Genomic DNA, 15,550 nt, shown 5'->3' on the forward strand with positions numbered 1-15,550 from the left:
CCTTTGACCACTATCACTGTCTTCTCCCAGATATTGCAATGGCAGTGGGAAAAAGGATCACATAGGCAATCTCACAATACGTGATTGAAACTTCTTCCTAAAGCAGCTAGGAGTGAGACTATGCAACTCTAAGTCTTCTCTGATTGACTTCTTTCTTTATTTAGTCAGAGATGGAGTTCTAGGCGAAAATCAAGGTAAGTAGATGATACATTGTATGGTATTAATAGCAGAAGTCAAGAATTACTTAAGAGGCCAGAGTAGTAGTACAGTGGGTAAGCCATTTGCATTGCATGTGGCAGATTTGTTTTCAATCTCGGGCACGCTATATGGCCCTTGATTCCTGCCAGGAGTGATCTCTGAGAGCAATTTTGAAATTCAGAAATTTTAAGCCCTGTACTCCACTGGGTGTGACCCTAAACACCAACAAGAATTAGTTATGTCAAGACTATGTGACCAACTTATACAAGCAGAATGACAGACTTTAACTGAAAAGAATTTTTAATGACTCAAATTAAAGATAGTGGATATAAGTTTGGATATATCACTAAGGATATAAGTTATCAGTATCTTTAGACTTTTGATTATCCATAGAAAATTAAAAAATGTTGCAAGGAATTTCCTACCAGTTGTTATTAAAGTATATAATAAACCTGTAATATTTAATGCATTATAATCCTAGTATAAGGATAGACTAATAAATTATTGCTATTTCTGCAACAAAAATGTTTGTATGAATTCATCATAAGAATGCATGGAAAGGATGCAAAAATAACTCTCAAAATAAAACAACACATTGCAGAGATGCTACCTCACCTCGTGCCAACATGACTTCATACGGGGTACCTCCTCGGAGGGAGAAGGGTGAATCCCTCTGCTTGCCCAATAGAGCCTTGGCAGCCTAAAACTTCCAGAACCCAGTCACTGCCATACTCGGCAGACCTTCACAGGCCCGCGACAAACCCCTCATGCCTGACAATGAATCTGCTGAAAAACCCAGGTATGCAGGGTTTGCGACCGAAATTTCCAGGGTCACCTGAAGTCAGGAATGGGTGCCCTCCCCCCTTCTCCCTGTGCATCTGGGTGCCTGGCAGTTACACCCACGAACTGTCTCTGGGTGCCATATAAGCTTATTAGCAGCCGTGATCCAGAGAATCACAAATAAATCTCAGAAAATTGCAAAATGCTGAAGAGATACCTCATGACCCCCAAATGACCATCCAGTTAAAAATTTAACCTCAGGGACCAGAGTGAAAGTACAGCAGGTAGGGCATCTGCCTTGCATGGCCGACCTGGGTTCAATCCCTGGCATCCCATATGGTCCCCCAAGCACCACCAGGAGTAATTCCTGAGTGCAGAGCCATGAGTAACGCCTGAGTATCGCTGGGTGTGACCCAAAAAGAAAAGAAATTAACTCCAGCTCTATCACCCTATTTAAAAATAGTAGAATTCCTGGAGCACATGAACACTTTATGCCTCAATGTACTACCAAGAGCAGTATACCATATTTGATGGGATGCAAAGTAGAAGAAATTCAATCTTGATCAAATATATCTATCTGTCTATATATACACACATACATAAATATGTAGATGTATATTTTATCAAGATTGGTTTTCTTCTAATATATATGTATATATATACATATATATTAGCACACAAGGCTCAATCTGTAATATCATATTATTGATACAGAGGATTAATGGCTCCAAGGTGAAAGACAACAATTCTCACACAATTTTCTCTAAAGGAAGTTTTATGGGTCATTTTTAGTGGATTTTCATAACAAGCAATACAAAATTATTTAGCATTTGCCTTTGAGGCAGGCTTGGGTGGTGGTGATAAAATTTGAAATAATGGTGGTGGGAAGGTGTAATGGTGGTGGAACTGGTGTTGAAATATTGAATGTAATGAATTATTATGTACAACTTTATAAAAGAAAAATTTAAAAAAGGAAAAATAAAGCATGGTGAATAAATAAAAATCAAGTTACAGACAGAGACTAATAAAAATTAGTTCAGCATTTTTTCATTCTATTTATAAATTAATTACCATCTTGAATTAAAGAAAATTATTTACTTATAAATATACAAATAAAGAAGACAAGTGAGAAAAAGCTATATATTACAACACTTTTATCTTAAAAATAATGTGAAAAATCAGGGGGAAAATTACAGTATTCACTACTCTAAAGTAACTAAATCACGATTTGACATAAATTAAATGGCAAAAAGACGCATGACTGAATCTTAATGATATTCCTATATAAATGAGATAGACAATTTATTTTAAGAAGAATGTGGAAAAATTATCAACGTTTAAAAACAATCAATTCAAAAAGAGAATATAAAAATAGTTAAAAATAAGAAGTAAAACTGTACTGGTACTCAGATAAAAATACACTTAAATAATATGATATTCTTTATACCTGCAAAAATAAAGAGTTAAAAAGATATGGTATTTCCTTACTCCACTTCACATTTCTTGCTCCTTTATCAAAGATTAGATGATCATATGTTTGAGGGGAGATGTCAGTATATTCAACCCTGTTCCATTGGTCTGTAGCTCTGACTTTGTTCCAGTACCATGCTGTTTTGATTATTACTGCTTTGTAGTAGAGTTTGAAGTTAGGGAGGTTGATTCCTCCCATTTTCTTTTTCCCAAGAATTGCTTTAGCTATTTGTGGGAGCTTATTGTTCCATATGAACTTCAGGAGTGTTTGCTCCATTTCTTTGAAGAATGTCATGGTTATCCTTATAGGGATCATATTGAGTTTGTATAATGCTTTGGGAAGTATTGCCATTTTGAAAATGTTAAGTTTCCCTGCCCATGAGCAGGAGATAACTTTCCATTTTCTCATGTCCTCTTTTATTTCCTGAAGTAGCGTTTTGTAGTTTTCTTTGTAAAGGTCCTTTACTTCGTTAGTTAAGCTGATTCCTAGGTACATGATTTTCTGGGGCACAATTTTGAACGGGATTGTTTTTTTCATTGCTTTCTTCTCTCTCACTGTTTTGCGTATAGGAAAGCCATGGACTTCTGGGTAATGATTTTATAGCCTGTAATTTTACTATAAAAGTTTATTGTTTCTAGGAGTTTCATGGTAGAGTATTTAGGGCTCTCTAAGTATAATATATCACCTGCGAATAGTGAGAGCTTGATTTCTTCCTTTCCTACCTGGATGCCCTTAATATCTTTTTCTTGCCTAATCGGTACTGCAAATACTTCCAGTACTATATTGAACAGCAGTGGAGAGAGTGGTTATCCTTGTCTCATTCCTGATTTAGAGAGAAGGCTCTTAGTTTTTCCCCATTGAGGATGATACTTACTCTAGGCTTGTGGTAGACGGCTTTAACTATATTGAGGAAAGTCCCCTCTATCCCCATTTTGGCTAGGGTTTTCATTATAAACGGGGCTCGATCTTGTCAAATGCTTTCTCTGCATCTATTGATATGATAATATGCTTTTTATCTTTTCTTTTGTTGATATGATGGAATATATTGATTGATTTCCGAATGTTAAAGCATCCTTGCATCCCTGAGATGACTAGTTAAAGAAACTTTGGTACATCTACACAATGAAGTACTATTTAGCTGTTAAAAAAGATCAAGTCCTGAAATTTACATACAAGTGGCACTAAATGGACAGTATCATTCTAAGTGAAGTGATTCAGAAAGAGAGGGACAGACATAAAAAGATTGCATTCATCTGGGGGACATAAAGTAACAAAATAGGAGATTAATACCCAAGAATAGCCGAGGTAAATACCAGGAGGATTATTCCATGGCTGAGAGGCCAGCCGGGCATACTAGGGTAAAAGGCAGCTCAGATAGAGAAGGGAACAACAAATAAAGGGTGTTTGGAGGATCCTCCCAGGATTGGAGATGCATGTTGAATGTAGACTATAGACCAAACATGATTGCCACTGAATGCCTCTTTTTCAGACCACAACACCAAAAAGTAGAGAGAGAACAAAAGCGAATGCCCTGCCACAGAGGCAGGGTGGGATGGGGAGGATGGGAGTGGGAGAGATACTGGGATCCATGGTGATGGAAAATGGGCACTGGTGGAGGGATGGGTATTTGATCATTGTATAATCGAAACCCAAGCACAAAAATTTGTAAGTCTACAACTGTACCTCATGGTGTTTCACCAATAAAACTTAAAAAAATAAGATATGGTATTTAATTCTGAAAACAGTGAAATTTGCATATAGGATTACTGAAAAAACTTTATACATATGCACATACTTCTTTGTATTTATAACACTGTAGTGCTGTCCTCCCGTTGTTCATTGATTTGCTCTAGCAACCAGTAACGTCTCCATTGTGAGACTTGTTGTTACTGTTTTTGGCATATCAAATAGGTCACTGGGAGCTTGCCAGGCTCTGTCATGTGGGCGGGATACTCTCGGTAGCTTGCTGGGCTCTCCAAAAGTGACAGAGGAATTGAACCCGGGTTGGCTGCTTGCAAGGCTAACGCCCTACCCACTGTGCTATCACTCCAGCCCTATGCATTCATATGCATTTTAATATTAATGTTCACATTGACATAGTTATGTGTAGAACAATAACTGGAAATGAACATACCCAAATATTAAATGTAATTATTTGCTGAAATTATAGCTGAGATTTTTTCTTATTGATTTTTTCTAATTATATTTTCTTGACCTTTTTCTTGTATTTTCTAAATGTTCCACAATGAATATGGATTACTTTCATAAATCAAGGAAAAATTCTTTAGTCACTTGAATCACAATACAGTGTTATTAGATTACCTAACAAGCTCTTCTGAAATTTCCTGATAAAAATGTGTATCACATAAGTAATCCATACATGGTAGTCTGACGTAATATATGTCCATATAGAAATGTTGAGGACAAAATAGAAACATTATTCCAGGAAAAGCTTCTAAGCATCATCATAATAATATTTCCAGAAACGTTTATCTGTTTATTATTTTTCATTTATGATCTTCAGATCTAAGGTGAAAAATGTTATGTTCATCATGCATTGCATCTTATGGTAGTATTTATCATCAGCATTAATTTATGTAAGATTCTTTCTTTTTTATTAACTTTTTTACTCCCTTATTCACTTTTAGAATTCTACTCTTGAAAAACTATTTTCTTAAGAGTTCCTTCATACTTTTTTAAAAATGTGAATGAAATTACTGAAAATAACATTAATGGAATTTTAATTTATAGAACATTTTATTGGATATCTCTTTTTCTCACTCTGTACTGCATTTCAAATCTACACATGTTCTAAATTCTTCCTTCTATTTGTTTCTCAATACTCCATGATGAGTATCCATTAACTGCACTTTATTACTCCAATCTCCTAGTAAATGGACACCCAGGTAGTCACTAGCTCATTATGATTATATGATTGAAATGCTGTAATTATCAGTCTCATGTTTTTCTCCATTGCCAATTTAATAGCTCATACACAGTAGTAATTTAGCCTTAAGAGTACCAAATTGGTCTCTAATAGTGTAACTATTCTGATCTTTGGTACTAATCGGTGAGACTTTTCCACAACACACAACATTGTTTTACCCAAGATTCCTGCTTATTTCCCCCAGTCTGGTATAATTTCAATTCTCATTATTATTTTAATATGCATTTATCTTACTATTCTTGATTTTCATCATTTTTACATATACTCGTTGACTTTTAGATTTTCTTGTCCTGTAAGTTTTTTTATTCTTATAACTTGCTCAGTTTTCTGTGAAGATATTTTATTTAGTTGATGAAATGAATTACATATTATAAATATTAACTGCATCATAGTTTTGGAAAGACACTTTCTCTATTATTTAATCCAATATTGACTTTGTCCATAGTTTCTCTAATTATGATGCCATTTGTCATGTGATTCGGGCTTTTTTTTCTTTTTGGGTCACAAATTTGCGTGTCATCCTTACGCAGGGGCCATGCTAATCGTCTCTGTATCGTTCCAATTTTAGTATATGTGCTGCGGAGTGATAGCACAGCGGTTAGGGTGTTTGCCTTACATGCAGCCAACATGGCCGACCCGAGTTCGATTCCTCCGCCCCTCTCGGAGAGCCCGGCAAGCTACTGAGAGTATCTCGCCTGCAGGGCAGAGCCTGGCAAGCTATTCATGATGTATTCAATATGCCACACAGTAACAACAAGTCTCACGAAGGAGACGTTATTGGGCCCGCTCATCAATGAACAATGGGAGGACCATGACCGTGACCAATTTTGGGTCACACCGGCGATGCACAGGGGTTACTCATGGCTCTGCACTCAGGAATTATTCCTGGCGGTGATCAGGGGACCATATGGGATGCTGGGAATTGAACCCGGGTCGGCCACGTGCAAGGCAAACACCCTTCCCACTGTGCTATCGCTCCAGCCCCGTGATTCGGGCTTTTTAATAAGTCTTTCTTTGTCTCTAAATCACAAAGATATTTGAAATCAGTTTTTTCTTTCCTTTATTTTTTTAAAGTTCCTGTCAGATGGATAATGTGCCAAATACATAACAAGATTTCAGGGATGTATATGTCACATGAGAATGTGAACACCCAATCTTCATGTTTATAAATGGAGAAAGGGTCTGAAGTCAGTTTTTTTTTGTGACCTTTGCTTAGCCTATGCAACTCAAAGAACAAATAAAATTCAAAATTTCAAAAAAACAACACAGTACCTCATAGATCACATTTTCTGCCTGGTCTCTTTATTTCTGAACTAGAACCCCACAAGTGGTGGAAACATCTCTTATTCATGCTATCATTAGGGCTTTAAAGATAACCTCTGTTTTTCGATTCTCTTTCAATTTCATCTATTTCAAATACTTCTTGTTATGTAACACATTGCAAAAAAGTTACTGATGCAAAACAGTCATATTTTAGTGCTCACAGATTTAGTGTGTCAGAGATTTGAAGAGAGCACAGTAGGAAATGAATTATATTTGTGTTAGGATATTGGTGGTCTTAGAGACTGAAAATAACTTAGCAGCTGGAGGCTAGAATCATCTGAAGACCTGTTCATTCATAAGCCTGGCGCCTGTACTACAGTAAGTCAAATATTTTGTTCAGTTGGAGCTGTTTGCCAGAGAGTCCATAAGTAGCTTCTTGTATTTTGGCTTTCCTCAGAAAATGACAGCTTGAGAGGTGAAGGAAAGTTGACATAAGTGGAGGTATTGTGTTATATAATTGTGTTATATAATCATTGATTATATAATTTTCCTAAAGTAATTCATCAATGCCCAGCTAATATATCATATATTTTTTTAAAAGTATGCAATGACTTATTAACATTGATAGCAATTGCAGGGTTAGGATCAAATTCCTTAAAACGATGCCCTTTGTAATAAGTCCAATTTACTTTTCAGCCATTCTTTCCCCTTACTTTCAAATATATAGCCTTGAAAATTGAACTATATAATACTTATTGATGCTGACTTCTTATTTATAATATTTATTTATATAAAATTCACATATATTTATATATCACTTAATCACTTAACTTCCCGATAGTCGTTGATTTGCTTGAGCTGGTGCCAGTAACGTCTCCATTTGTCCCTGTCGTGTGCTAGTGTAGCCCAATGGCATCTGTTCGCTCTGGGAACATGAAGAGCTTCAAACCGATCGTTCATGATCTTGATGAAGAAGTCTGACCATCTGGTAGGTGGGCGGCCATGCAGTCTTTTGACATCCCGTGGAATCTAGTCGGTAACAGCTCTAGTCCAGCGGTCGTCTTTAAATCTCATTACGTGACCAGCCCATCTGATTTTTGACACCTTGGCAAATGAGACAGCGTCCCTGATTCTTGATCGTTGACGGAGGTCGGAACTCCGGATTCTTTCTCTCATCTGAGTGAAACGTGATATTCCAAGCATAGCTCTTTCAATTCCTCTTTGGGAGACCTGAATAGCGTTCTCATCCTGTTTGTGTAGGGCCCAGGTGTCTGAGGCATATGTTAATACAGGAAGAACAGTGGAATCAAAGAGATGTGCCCGGAGTCGGAGGTTCTTCATCCTCTTAGCTATTTCTCCGACGTTCTTGAAGGCATTCCAAGCCGCTCTCTTCCTCCTGCGCAGCTCGGGTGCAGGGTCATTTGTCATGTTGACCTCTCGACCTAGGTACACATAGCTGTTGCATTCAGAGATAGTCGTTCCCTGGAGAGCGAATGGGGCATCAGGAACAAGGCTGTTTCTCATAAACATTGTCTTCGTAAGATTCAGCTGTAGTCCTACCTTTCCACACTCACGGTCAAAGTCCGCCAGCATTTGTGCCACTTGGCTGATGTTTGGTGTTATTAAAACAACGTAATCAGCAAAGCGGAGGTGGTGTAGTTGCCGACCATCTATCTTCACTCCCATTCCTTCCCATTCCAGTCATCACATGATGTTCTCGAGGGTGACACTGAAGAGTTTCGGTGAAATGGTATCACCCTGCTGAACTCCTCTCTTGACATTAATGATTACTTCTTTGTAGAATGGTGAGATCCTGGTAGTGAATCTGCAATACAGCTCACGGAGGATCTTGATGTATTGGGCTTGAATGCCCTGATTGACTAGGGCTTCAATGACCGCTTCCATCTCAACAGAATCAAAGGCCTTCTTTAAATCAATGAACGTTAAACAGAGCGGCATCTTGAACTCCTGAGAAACCTCAGTGAGCTTGGTTATCGTGTGGATATGGTCGATAGTGCTGAATCCTTTGAGGAACCCAGCTTCCTTGCATAGTTGTCCTTCATCTAGTGTTCTGCCAATTCTATTCAGGATGACTCGAGTGAACAGCTTGTAGATGACAAACAGTAGGCCAATCGGGTGTTAAAATTCACCAGTCAATCATCATAATTCATCATATCAGTAAAAGAAAATATAGAAACATATGATCATATCAATAGATACATCAATAGAATGCATTTGACAAGATCTAGCACCCAGTTATGATGAAAACTCTCAGCAAAATTGGAATTGAAGATACCTTGCTCAATATAGTCAAAGCTACCACAAGCCCAAGGCAAGCATTATCCTCAATGGGGAAACTTAAAAGCCTTCCCTCTAAGTTCAGGGACAAGTCAAGGATGCCCACTCTCACAACTTCTATTCAATATAGTACTGGAAGAACTTGCCAAGCAGTTAGGGAAGAAAAAGTTATTAAGGGCATCTGAATAGGAAAGGAAAAAATCAAGCCCTCAATATTTGCAGATGACATGATACTATAGATAGAGAACCCTAAAGTCTCTACCAAGAAGCTCTTAGAAGCAATAGATTTGTATAGTAAAGTGGCAGGTTACAAAATCAATACTCAAAAGTCCATGGCTATCCTATATGCAAATAATTAAAGAGAAGAAAGTGATATGAAAAAGCAATCCCGTTCACAATCATGCCTCAGAAATTCAAGTACCTCAGAATCAGCTTAACAGTTAAATATAAAGGATCTGTACAAAGAAAAAAATGCTAGTTCAAGAAATAAAAGAGGAAACAAGGAAAGGAAAACACAGCTCCTGCTCATGGATTGGGAGAATTAACATTGTCAAAATGGCAGTACTCCCCAAAGCATTATGCAGATTCAATGTGACCCCTATAATGATACCCATGGCAATTTTCAAAGAAATTTATCAAACACTCCTGAAATTCATATGGCACAATATGCCCCCACAAATAGCTAAAGCAATCCTTGGGGGGAAAAGATGAAAGGCACCAACTTCCCCAACTACAAACTATACTACACGATCACGATTACGATCATCCTGTTGTCGATTTCCTCGAGCAGGCACCAGTAACGTCTCCTGCTTCCTAGCCCTGAGATTTTAAAAGAGCCATTTCAATGTTCTTTCAGGATTAGGAGAATGAGACCATCATTGTTACTGGTATTTGGCATATTGAATACGACATGGGAAGTTTGCCAGACTCTGCCGTGCGGGCAGAATACTTTTGGTAGCCTGCCAGGTTCTCCAAAGAAAAAATAAGATAATAAGATGTCACGTGGCCGCAAATGTGGCCACGCGCTTCCAGGAGCTGGTTTTTATGGTCTTGGCCATTGATGGGACCAACCCGACACTGGTGGGTGTGACACCTACCTGGTGGGTGTGACACCTACCTACTGGAAGATGGAGGGTCTAGGTGGAGAAGGCCCAGTCCCAATCCGAGTAGGCTTGGAGATCTCAGCCCCGGGCCCCGAATGCCTGGGTTCCTCTGCCAGTTCTTCCATGCATGAGGCCCATCCGGAAGTGTGGAGAGTGGTCCAGCATGGCCGTGGATGGCTCCAGAGGTCCTCAGCTGCTGGGGCTCTGCGCAGGGCAGGGGGGGAGAGAAATTCTCCTCGTTGAGGACATCCAGGCTCTGGGACAGGAGACTCTGCGCTGTTCTCCTCCAGGAGCTGGGTTTTATAGTCCCTGCGTCTTGGCCATTGATGGAACCAACTTGGCGCTGGCGGCAGCTAGTGGGTGTGATGCCTACCTACTGGAAGATGGAGGGTTTAGGTGGAGAAGGCCCAGTCCCAATCCGAGTGGGCTTGGAGATCTCAGCCTCAGGACCCGCATGCCTGGGTTCCTCTGCCAGTTCTTTCATGAATGAGGCATGTCCGGATATGTGGAGAGTGGTTCCAGCATGGCCGTGGCTGGCTCTGGAGGTCCTCAGCTGCTGGGGCTCTGCTCGGTGTGGGGTGGGGGAGAGAAACTCAACCCTCCCCCTGCACTGGTCCCCAGTGAGGACAGCCAGGCATGGGGGCAGGAGACTCTATACTATACTAAACTATACTACAACATGGTAATAATTAAAACAGCCTGATGTTGGAATAAAGACAGACCTTCAGAGCAATGGAATAGGGTTGAATATCCTGACACACACCCTCAAATGTATGATCATTTAATCTTTGGTAAAGGAGCAATAAATATGAAGTGGAGCAAGGAAAGCCTCTTTAACAAGTGGTGCTGGGTAAGCTGGATAGCTACATTCATAAAATAGGCTCAGGTATCTCTATAACACCATGCACAAAAGTCAGATCAAAATAGATTGAAGATTCTCAACATCAGACCAGCATCCATTAGGTACATTGAAGAAAAGGTCAGCAAAACCCTCCACAATATTGAAGCTAAAGGTATCTTCAAGGAAGAAACACCATTGACCAAGTAAGTGAAAGCAAAGATAAACAAATGGGACTACCTTGAACTAAAAAACTTCTGTACCTCAGAAGGAACAGTGACCAAGATACAAAGACAGCCTATGAAATGGGAAATGTTATTACCCAATACTCTCTTTATAAGGGGTTTATATCAAAGATATACCAGGCACTGGTTCAACTCTTCAAGAAAAAAAAAGCACTGAACCCCATGGGGTGATGAAATGAACAGAAACTTTATCTAAGAAGATATTCAAATGGCCAAAAGGCACATGAAAGAATGTTCTTCATCACTAATCATGAGGGAGATGCATATCAAAGCAACAATGAGATATCATCTCACACCACAAAGACTGGCATACATCCAAAAGAACAAGAGCAACCAGTGTTGGCATGGATGTGGGGAGAAATGGACTCTCCTTCATTGTTGGTGGCAATGCCGACTGGTCCAGCCTTTTTGTAAAATAATTATGGACATTCCTCTAAAAACTAGAAATTGAGCTCTCATTTGACCCAACAATACCACTTCTGATAGTATATCCTGGTGGTCCAAAACTAAGAGCAAAAACCTCTGCATTCTATGTTCATTGCAGCATGATTCATAGTAGTCAGAATCTGGAAACAGTCTGAGTACCCAAGAACAAACAAATGGATAAAGAAACTATGGCACATCTACACAATGGAATACTATGCAGCTGTTAGCAAAATGAAGTAATGAAATTTGCCTATAAATGGATGGACATGGAGAGTATCATGCTGATTGAAATGAGTCAGAATGAGAGTGACAGGTATAGAAAGACCACATTCATTTGTATTATATACTCTTTTTTAGCAAGATCTTTGCAATACATTTTTGTGTACTCTTTGCCTTCCTTCCAATTTTGGGAGATGTCACTATGTCTCATTCTTTTTCATTCTCTGGCACAAGAAATATCAAAAACACTTTTTAACAGTTTTTATTAAAGTACAGGGATTTAAGTAACTCATAACACAGTATTTTTGATTTAGCTATTTTTCATTTTTTGGGCTATAGCTGGAAATGATTAGGGCTTACTCCCGGATCTGCAGTTAGGTCTTGCCCATGGTAGTGCTTAGGGGACCATATGTGGTGCTGGAGATTGAACCCTGGTCTGCCGCATGCAAAGCAAGTGCGTTACCCACTATACTATCTCCAACTCTCTTCTATGGCTTTAATAAAATATTTAGACTGAAATACAAGTATTACTGCCTTTACCAAAATATTTTAGGGTTTAAAAAGTCTTGTGTGAACTTTAAAAATTATTAAAAGTGGATTTAAAAATATCAGTATAGAAGAAGATTTGGTGGGACCAACGTATGGCTTTACAGTAAAAAAAATAAATAAGGAGGGCTCTGCATTGTCTCAGCTTTAAATAAATAAATTCAAAGGACTGGTTCCTTTTCTGAATTTAATTTGGTTTTAATATTTTATGAATTTTACACAGGGCTGGAGCGATAGCACAGCGGTAGGACGTTCGCCTTACAAGCAGCCAACATGGCCGACCCAAGTTCGATTCCTCTGCCCCTCTCGGAGAGCCCGGCAAGCTACCGAGAGTATTTGGTATGCCAAACACAGTAACAACAAAGTCTCCAATGGAGACGTTACTGGGCCCGCTCGAGCAAATCGACGATCAACGGGAGGGCCTTTTAGGCCTTTACCTTTACTCCAGGGAATATTGATGCCATATACCAGAACAAGTAAGTTGCACCTTTGTAATGCACAAGCAAGATTTTTCATCTAATCTGAGAGATATTTTTTCTAAACAATATCAACATAGTCAATAGAGGTTATAATTAATTTATACACAGAAATGTAATTAGTATTCAAATGTTCAAATGACTCCTAAACAGCTTTTTATGGAATCCAAAACGCCCATCCTTATTACTATATTTGAAACAAATACAGAATGCTGTTTTTTTTTCTTTTGAGTTTCTTTCTTTCTTTTTTTTTTTTTTTTGGTTGGGGGAGGGACACATTGGTGATGCTCAGGCTTTACTCCTGGCTTTGGGCTTAGGGATCACTCTTGATGGGGCTCAAGGCACCATATGGGATGCTGCGTGGAACCCTGGTTGGTGCATAGAAAGCAAGTGCCCTACCTGCTGTACTGTTACTCAGGCACAAGCCTATTTGTTGTTGTTTTTTGAACCACGATGTTCAGGGACAACTATTGTCTCTACACTCAGGAATAACTCTTGTCAGTGCTCGGGGGACCACATGGGATTCCAGGAATCAAATCCACATCAGCTGCATGCAAGGCAAATGCCCTACCAATTGTACTACCTCTCAGTCCCAAGCTTTTTTTTTTTAATTAGTGAATCACCGTGGGGTACAGCTACAGTTTCGTCTTTGCATTACAGTCATACAATGATCATTTACCCATCCCACCAACAGTGCCCATTCTACCCCACCAATGGTCCCGGCATCCCTCCCATCACCTCCATCCCATCCCCCACCACCCCACCCCGCTTCAGCAGCTGTGACATGATCATTTCTTTTTTCCAAACCCCCTTACCTTTCTCCAAAGGTAACTTTATGTTACCTTTTTATTCTTTTTTTTTAATAGTTTTTATTTAGTTATTTGATTTTGGGGCTCTGTGCTCAGGTAATCACTTCTGGTGGGACTATATGAGTTCTGAGGATGGGACCCAGGTCAGCCACTTGCTTTATGATCTCTCTGACCCCTTCCTTCAACTTAAAAACCAACAGATTAAATAATAAGTGGCCTGGCTTTGACAAAAAACTTGTCAAACTAAATATTTAGTCTAGAAGGGAAACCAGTTCTACCTTTGTGTCTTTCTAAACAATCAAATTCAAATTGCATCTTATGGGCTGGAGCGATAGCACAGCGGTAGGGCGTACGCCTTACAAGCGGCCAACATGGCCGACCGGAGTTCGATTCCTCCGCCCCTCTCGGAGAGCCCGACAAGCTACCGAGAGTATTCGATATGCCAAACACAGTAACAACAAAGTCTCCAATGGAGACGTTACTGGGCCCGCTCAAGCAAATCGATGATCAACAGGAGGGCCTTTACCTTTACCTTTACCTTTACCTTTACCTTTACCTTTACCTTAATGAATTTATAGGTAGGAAACCTAAACAGCTGAAAGCAACTAACAGGAACACCTTGATTTATATCAACTAATATGTCATCAACTAAGGCAGAATTGTCTCCAAGTGAGAAGAGTGCTTATTTGGAAGGTGGCAGGGAAGCAATATTCTGAGGGTTAGTGTCTCAGCATTCCTTGTAAAATATTTCTGCAATAAGCATTGGGAGAAAAGAAAGAGTTTCACTGCCTGTAAGTGGGAAAAAGCAAAATCAGAAATACTGGGTCAAAAAAGCTTTATTGCTGTACGAGCCACTTGTTTGCTGCTTGATAATAACTAAAATGCAAATATTGACGTGAAAAGAAAGAGTGAAAAAGAGGGAGAAAATATGCAGAAAATAATAAACATAAATGTGTTAGTCATCATACTTTTAAAAATATTTTACACAAATGCTTTTCTTTTATTGGTATATAATTGGTTTGCAATACTCTGTAATTTAGTTGTTTCACACCTCTGTATGTATGTAATACTCATCATACCCACTAACAAAGTTCAAGGACCATCTCTCCATCAAAAGTACACATCCACTCATTTTAAAAAAAAATTGGTTTTAATTGAATCACTACAAATTACAAAGCCACAAAGTTATTCATGATTGAGTTTCAGGTGTTTAATATTCCATTACCAATCCCTTCACCAGTATCCATTTTCCTCCACCACTGTCCCCAGTTTCCCTACCCCTATCCCCAGCCTGCCTCTATGGAAGGCACTATTTTCTTTTCTTTAACTTTAACTTTTAGGCACTGTGGTTTACAATACCATTACTAATAGGGTGTCATGCATGTCGATTTATCTCTTCATTCTTGACGCACATCTCCCCTTTCCCTCCAGTAATCACTGTATTTTTCACTCTAGGAATTAGTTCTGTTGTCTTATATCTACCAATTAATTTACTTTATTAATTCATACTACTCATCTGAACTAGAGCAGTCAGCAAATGTCCTTCACATCCTTAGTTATTTCAGTTAGCACAATCTCCTCAAATCCCAATCATTTTGTTCTAAAGCACTTGAGTTCATCCTTTCTTAAATGGAAGAATCTGCTATTAATCCAATCAGAGATAATGGAAATTTAGATTTAGATGAACAGTTCTGTTAGTTCAATTGTGAACAGTCCTACTATGAACATTGGGTACAAAAATCCTTTCAAATAAGTGTTTTCATATCAAATCTAGATTATATGAAATAACCGTTTTTTGTTTCTTCATACCATTTTTCATGGAGACCAACAGTGAACAAAGTCCTTTTTTCTTCATAGCATTGACATTGGTTGTTCCTGATATTCCTGACATGGGCCATTTTCATGGATGGGAGGTGATCTCTAATTGTGGT

The 15,550-nt window shown here is 38.8% G+C and overlaps 2 non-coding genes across 2 annotated transcripts; both read right to left on the reverse strand.

The window, feature by feature from the left end:
- Positions 1-5,881: 5,881 nt before the first annotated feature.
- Positions 5,882-5,989, reverse strand: LOC130039494 (U6 spliceosomal RNA). Its single transcript, XR_008794913.1, has one exon. It is a non-coding gene; the product is annotated as a U6 spliceosomal RNA (small nuclear RNA).
- A 485-nt stretch (positions 5,990-6,474) lies between these two features.
- On the reverse strand, positions 6,475-6,578 carry LOC130039463 (small nucleolar RNA U13). The gene has a single exon (XR_008794887.1). It is a non-coding gene; the product is annotated as a small nucleolar RNA U13 (small nucleolar RNA).
- Between the last annotated feature and the right edge of the window lie 8,972 nt (positions 6,579-15,550).

Source organism: Sorex fumeus, unplaced genomic scaffold, assembly GCF_029834395.1.
Source record: "Sorex fumeus unplaced genomic scaffold, SorFum_2.1 ptg000086l, whole genome shotgun sequence".
Classification (NCBI taxonomy): domain Eukaryota; kingdom Metazoa; phylum Chordata; class Mammalia; order Eulipotyphla; family Soricidae; genus Sorex; species Sorex fumeus.